Source organism: Sus scrofa, chromosome 13 (assembly GCF_054392235.1).
Source record: "Sus scrofa isolate SSC_HxYL_T2T_F1_AM1 chromosome 13, Sscrofa_HxYL_maternal_Yorkshire_Landrace_v2.0, whole genome shotgun sequence".
Taxonomy (NCBI): domain Eukaryota; kingdom Metazoa; phylum Chordata; class Mammalia; order Artiodactyla; family Suidae; genus Sus; species Sus scrofa.
In genome coordinates, this window is record NC_139395.1 from 222,462,254 (window position 1) to 222,469,352 (window position 7,099).

Consider the following 7,099-nt stretch of genomic DNA (forward strand, 5'->3'; position numbering starts at 1 on the left):
CTCAGCAACAGGCTGCTCGAACAGGCTCATCGTCTGGGGAGGCAGCTTGGTTGACACCAGAGTTCTCACCTAGTGTGAGTTTGACCTGCAACGTCTGGAGGTATTTTAGGCTGTCACTCACCCGGACGGACGGCGCCCGCGGGCAGGGCCAGGATGCTGCTCAGCCCCCTGCGGGGCCAGGACAGTGACATGGCCCCAAGTGTCCCCGGTGCTGAGGGCGGGGCCCTGCTCTGGACAAGGTCTGCGTTGGATTTGTCTTGCGTCCACTGTCCAGTGTGTGAAGTGACCAGCCCGTCTGTGACGGGCCTCGGCAGCGCATCCCCTGCTTTTCTCTCCTCGCAGGCCCCGCACAGTGGCCGCCGTCCACATCTGCCCCCTCTCGGTCCCTCTCTGCGTCCCTTCTTCCCCTGAAGATGCTGCTCGAAGCCCCGCTGGGCCCTCCCATCCTCCCTCCCGGGAAGCACAGCCTCCAAGCTGACCCCAGAGAGCAGGGGTGTCAGCGCCCACGTCACAGGGTACAGCCCGGCTCTCTCGGGGCCCCGAGAGGGCGCCAGGCCTGGGTGACCACGGGACCCAAATTGTCGCTCTGCCTCCTGGGTCGGTGGGCTCCTCTCACGTCAGAACCTCTGGCGCCGCTACAGGGAGACGGGGCTCGGAGATGGACGATGGGAAACAGGGGCACAGGAGGGGAGGAGAGGCCGCATGGAGGAGGCAGCCCTTAAGGGAAGCCCAGGGGGGTGAGAACAGGGCCCCCTTGGGGCGGGGGGTGGCCCGCGGGGGGGGTGTGCAGGGATGGTGGGCACAAGCCCTCGGGTGTGGGCCGGGCCCTAACACTGCCGCGCTGCCAGAGGGGGAGGGAAGCGGACCAGGAGGTGGGGATGAGGCCCAGCCTTGGAGGTTGACCTTAGAGGTTGACCTTGGAGACTGACCTTGGAGGTTGACCTGGGCTGTGTCGCCCTCACAGGGCTTCACCTGCACGTCCCTCCCGGCCCACCTGCTCATACAGGTGCAAATCCTCCTGGGCCCCCAGGCAGGGCTGGGCCTAAGGGACTCTCTTGGGCTTTTCTAAATCTTGCTTTTTTTCGCGTGCCTCCAGGTCAGAGGATAAAAGTCTAGCTTGCTCCATCACCATAGAGCAGGGCCCCAAGGGGTTGAGACTGCAGACACGGGCCCCGGGGACAGCAGGACCCCGTGGAGGTCAGGACCACAGGTAGGACCCCAGCCCCGGGGCCTCTGAAAGCCGCAGCACCGACAGATCCTTCCAGGCTTCCCGTGGCCGAATCACAGGCGCACCGTGGTGTCGGATCCTTTCAGGAGCCATCATCTTTGAGCAGATTCTGGAAGAAGGGCCCCCAGGCTCCTGCCCAGGCTGGGAGAGGCTCAGAGGTCCCCCTCACTGCTCCCTCGACCCCCCAGGGGAAAGCAGACCATGGACTCAGAGCCGCCCTAACCCCCTGCCCACGGCCACTGCAGTTAAGCCCAGCCCCCTCGGCGGGCAGGCCCTCCCAGTGCTCAGAACCTGCCATGTCAGAGCTTTCCAGCAGCTGGCAGGTGTCAGGAGAGGGCTGGCCTGCCCTGGCAGTGCCCTCAGGACCCGAGTGCCGGCCCTCCCACACCCGTCAAGCCAGAACACCCAAGGCGTCGGGAGGTTGTGGAGGGGGCGGCCGCCCCTCCAGGAATGATCGTCCAGAACCATCCTGTGCCCAGCCTGCTGCCTGGATGACCCAGGACCCGGGGCAGGAAGCGCCCTCCTTGGGCAGCGGGCTGAGGATTTGGGCAAAATGACTGGACAGGACCTGGGGACACAGGGGGAAGGGGACCGTTGGCCCCGTCAGTGAACGGACGCCCCATCAACGAACCTGCAGCAGATTCCTCAAAGGACACGTGCCAACCTCGGGACAAGCTGGCCACCCTCATCTTGGGGGCGGGGTGGGTGAGGCCCCCCCCCCACCTCAAGCCGCCCCAAGCTCCTGGTGCTGCCCCTTTGAAGGACAACTGACGGCTGACGGAGTCCCTGCTCCTCCGTGGGGGCGGGTGTCCTGGTGCCCAGGGAAGTGAGGCCCGTGGAGGGGACGCAGGTTTGGACACAGGCACCTCCTCAGAAACCTCAGTTGAGTGCGAGGACACGGTCCCCTCGGCCAGGTCACCCTTTAATTCTCCTCCAGGCCCTGATCTCCCTGAGCCGCCTTGTTTATCTGACTTCAGTGCAGCTCACTGAGGCCTGGGACACTTCCTGCCCCTCCCTGGCCCTCAGGGACCTCGACCCCTCCTGGGGGGTGGGGCGGGGGTGGCAAGGGAGCGCCAGAGGGCTGAGTGAGCCGGACCCGCGCCTGCCCGCGGCGGCGCCCCGCGCTGCGGGACAACAGCCGCCGAAACCTCTGGACCGCGGGCCTCCGAGACAACGCCGCGCAGCTCAGCTGAGAAATCTGTGTTAAAAATAGAGGCCGTTAGAAGTGTTTGTAACGAACGGATGGAAACTCCCTTTGTCTAAAGGAGCTGCTGCGACTCAAACCACAGAAGGGATGTGTCAGGAGCTAAGGACCATTTCTTGAGCGAACAAGCCAGCTCCGGGGGCTTCCGCGGGCAGAGGCTGGGAGCGGGGCAGCTGGCTGACCCCGGGCCCGCTTTCAGACCCCCTCCCATGGGAAGCAGTCCCCCAACAGTCATTCAAAAGGAAAAGGCACTGACCACTCGTGAGCCCCAAGCAGCGGGCTGTTATCTAGAGAAGGCGCCTTGGCCAGTGTGTGCTGGGGATTGTTCTGGACGGAACAGCTCTTCAGCAGGTAGGACATTAGGACAGCACCAGCGAGGAACCAGACTAAATAGTCAGGGTGTCCTGAGCTAAGAGCGGGAAACAGAGACCCCGGAGCTTACCCGCCCCGGCCGTGGTGCCAGCTGCCAGCTGCCTCTTAGAAACACCCCAACCTCTCCCCCAGCTACCAGCGCTGTCACAGCTGGCTGCAAAACTGCGGAATATTTGCCCACTGTTCCCCACCGCCTGGGGTCTAGCGGTGCCCAGAGAGCGCAGCTGCAGGAGGAAGCCGTGTCCGTGCAGGTTCAAGTGTGCGTGGCCTCGGCCTCCCAGGTGAGCCCACCTCGTTTCGGCCGGTGCTGCCCTGGCTGTGGGCTCAGCTCAGTCACTGCCTTGGTCACAAGGCCCCTGGGACTGGTCTTCTCCCAATGAAATCAGGAGGCAGGACCTCGTCCTCCTCAGTCCCAGGAGCCAGGCTTCCCTGGGCACCAGCTGCTGTGATTGATATAACTGGCCCGGTTTGGAACTTGGCTGAAAGCTCCCAGGCAGTCCCAAAGGGACCCTGGGTGTGTACCCGAATTCTCCACCATGGGGGGACACCAAGGTGGTGTCTTGGGCACAGCGGGAAGAGGCGGGAATCAGAATGGGAGATTCTGCCATGAGCAGTGTGATGGGTGGCTGATGGCGCTCAGCCTCTGCCCCGCAAAACAGCAATCACGCGTGTCCCAGCTGTGCGATGGTGTCATTAGGAAGCTGTGACTTCCGTGCCATGCAAATGCTGACTAGTCACGGTGTGGCTTTAGGAAGACACCAGGCTGGGGGGGGCGCCCACAGGCAACAGAGCATGACAGGCTGAGCCCAGTAGGTGAGCACCTGCGAGGCGGCCTCCGCCCTGATCGGGCACAGCCTGAGCTCCCGGAGGAGTCTGTCCTTCTCCTCTCCTGGCCTCGCTCGGCCCCCACCGGCTGGGCCCCAAGGGGAGGGAAGAGTGGGCGGGGTCCCTGGACCCGAGGCTCCTCCCAGGGGTTCCTGTCTGAGTGAAGCACCCCACCCCCCCAAATCTCTTCTTTAGGGAGTAAGACCAGGAAGTTGGCCGGAGAGCCTAATGGAGTGAGTCCGGCTGGTTGGGAACTGTTTCCGAAAGTAATTACAGGCGCTTTGGAACTTGATACAAACCTTGTACAATTAGTTTGTTGGAGTTCCCGCTGTGGCGCAGAGGAAAAGGAGGCGCAGGTTCAATCCCTGGCCCCGCTCAGTGGGTTAAGGATCCGGCAGTTGCTGTGAGCTGTGGTGTACGTCGCAGATGCAGCTCGGATCCCGCGTTGCTGTGCCTCTGGTGTCAGCTGGTTGGTATAGACTGGCAGCTATACCTTCGATTAGACCCCTGGCCTGGGAACTTCCATATACCATGGGTGCAGCCCTAAAAAGCAAAAGTAAATAAATAAATAACTAGTTTATGCCCGTATCCAGTTGGCCAGCAGTGGTTTCCTGTCTAAAGCTTAACCTCCATGTCTGCTGCACCCCCGTGTGTGCCTGGCCGACCCAACTGCTGACACCTGCTGACAGCAGCGGGGTGGGGTGGGGGTCCAGGGCCCTGTGGCCTGAGGGATGGACGCTGGAGCATCTAGGCTGCATGTTCCGGCAGTCCGTCCCTCCAGCCAGGCCCAGGGGCAGCCCCAGGCCCACTTCCCCTGAAGCACCGTGGAGGGGGTGGGGGTGGGGAGGGGTCCAGGTGGGAAGAGTGGCCTCCTCCCCCGACCTCCTGGTCAGACCCCTTGCAGCCTCCCTGCAAAGCCCCCGAGCACGGTAAGAGGGAGCTGGACAGCTTAGAGCTGGAACTGGCTGATATGGGCATGGGATTCTGGAAGCTCTGAGCCACACGCGTGGTGTTGAGGAGTCCAGCTGGCAGACAGGGGGCCCTTCAGCTCTGGCCAGAGGGCCTGCCTCAGCGGCCGGGCCTGGAGGTCCCTCCCCACCAGTCTCCAACCCCAGGGTGGGGCCTGTCACAGCCCAGCCCGAGGACAGCTGGATGCCGGGGCACACAGGCGGAGGTTAAGCTTCAGATGGGAAACCACGGCTGGCCGTGACTGGCTATATACACAAACTAGTTTTAAATTGTATCAAATTCCAAAATGCCTGTGACTATTTTCCAAAAGGATTGCAGACGAGAAAGACTCGCTCCCCTGGGCTCTCAGGCCCACCTCCTGGTCTCACTCCATAGAGCAGAGGTGGGGGCCTGACCCTCCCCAGAGAACGCTGCCCCCACACTGGTTGCAGCCGCTGGCTTCCTGGAGGAGGAGGACCAGGTCGTCATAAATGCAAATGTCACATCCGAGCAGCGTCCTGGCACCTGGCTGGTCATCACACGACCTCTCTCATTTGTCCTGGGCAGGTGGGTGGCGCGTGGCACTGCCCCGTGGGGGAGGGGCCTGGCTGGCCGGTCTCAGCCATTCTCTCGGTTCTGGATGGAGCACCAGGCTGGCTTTGGGGACCCCGCAGGCAGAAGAGGGACCTTTCTGACTTGGCTTCTTGGCTATGACAGTGTCACTTCCTTTGTTAGGCCCTGAAGGCAGACAGGAAGCTCGCGGGGTAATTTGAACTGAGTCTGTGTCTTTGCCTCCAGGGGCTCTGCGCTGAGTGACTCTGAGCCTGCGGGCCGGCGGTCGTCAGGGACGCCTCTGCCCACGAGTTGTGAGTGATGGTGAAGCCGGGCGCAGACCCACCCCCAGACGCCCCACCATCCATCCGAAGCCCAGACCCTGCACCAACCCCCACCCCCGGGGACAGGACCAGGACAGGCCTACGCTCCCTAAGCAGGACGCAGGACGGCAGCAAATCCACTGCCAGGCCAGGATGCCAGCCCGCCGCCACCTCAAGAAGGCCCTTCCAGGAACGCCTCGCCAGCGCCAAAGTCACTGATTCCGATTCTGTGTCCTGACTCTTTCTGCTGCGAAGAAAATCCAGATAACCCCTTCCTCCGCGCATGGCGGCGTCTCTGCCTGAGTATGGGGTCTTCCTCTGACCTCAGGGTCCCCCTGAGAGCGGGCCTCTTCCCGTAGCCAGAGGCCTTTCCGAGACCTGGGCCCTCGGAGTCGATGGCTCCTTCCGCGCCCTTGGCCTTAGCAGGTGACCACTGGTTTTTACCTGGTGCTTCCTTTTATTATAGAGGGTGAGGGGTTCCTGGGTTTATACTAGTTTATAAACAGTCCCTCCCACGCCAGGGAGATTTTAAAATCCTTCGAAGCACAAAGTTCAGGTTTTCCCATCATCAGCCCCAACCCTGGCCAGACCCACCGCCTCCCCTCTGTCACTGACCTGTCCCCGCCTGGCCCTGCAGAGGACACACAGACCCACGTGGTGGCACAAACACTCTTCCTTCCCCAGATGGGTCTGCTCAGATGTCCAGGACGGGAGGTTCTTTTTCAAATGTGGAAGTTTTGTTGGAAGATGAACAGAGATCCCAATCAGTTTAAAACACAAAAGGAGGAGTTCCCTTTATGGCGCAGTGGTTAACGAATCCGACTAGGAACCATGAGGTTGCAGGTTCGATCCCTGCCCTTGCTCAGTGGGTTAGCAATCCGGCGTTGCCGTGAGCTGTGGTGTAGGTTGCAGACGCGGCTCGGATCCCGCGTTGCTGTGGCTCTGACGTAGGCCGGCGGCTACAGCTCCAATTCGACCCCTAGCCTGGGAACCTCCATATGCCGCGGGTGTGGCCCTAGAAAAGGCAAAAAGACAAAATAAATAAATAAATTAAAAAAAAAAAAAACCCCACAAAAGGAGAGTTTCCAAGAGCATCGTCTCGGATGCAGGAATGGACGGAAGTCGCGCTAAATGCCTCGGGGCACAGGGGCCGTGCACCCAGCGGTTGAGGGCAGATGCGGAAAGTCCCCAGCCGCTCAGGTGCTGGGCTCCCAGGCGGGCGGAGCAGTTGGGGACCGTGCCTTCCTGTGCGCCGGCTGCAGCAGTGCCCTGTCCTGTGCGTCACGCCTGCCTGACGGTCCCCGGCGAGCGGCCCCCCAGCTCCCCAAGCTGCTCCGAGGCCTGGGGTCCCTCACACACACGGCACCTCTCTCAGGGCAGGACCCCAGACCTGAGTGCAGCGGGCACGGCCAGGCCTGCCCCGGGACGCGGCCAGGCCACCCTCTCCTCGCGCTGCAGCCCGTCGCTCACAATGACGGGGAAACTCAGTTGAGTCCAGGCTCTGCAACTCATACCCCTGCCCACATTTTAAGGAAGTGTTGTGTTGTGCTTTGTTTTGAAGTCACTTTTTTCCTCTAAAAAATTAAAGAGGGGCTCTGAAGCCTCTTGATTTGGGGGTTGACGCTGCTGTTTCTGTCTGGGCCAGGG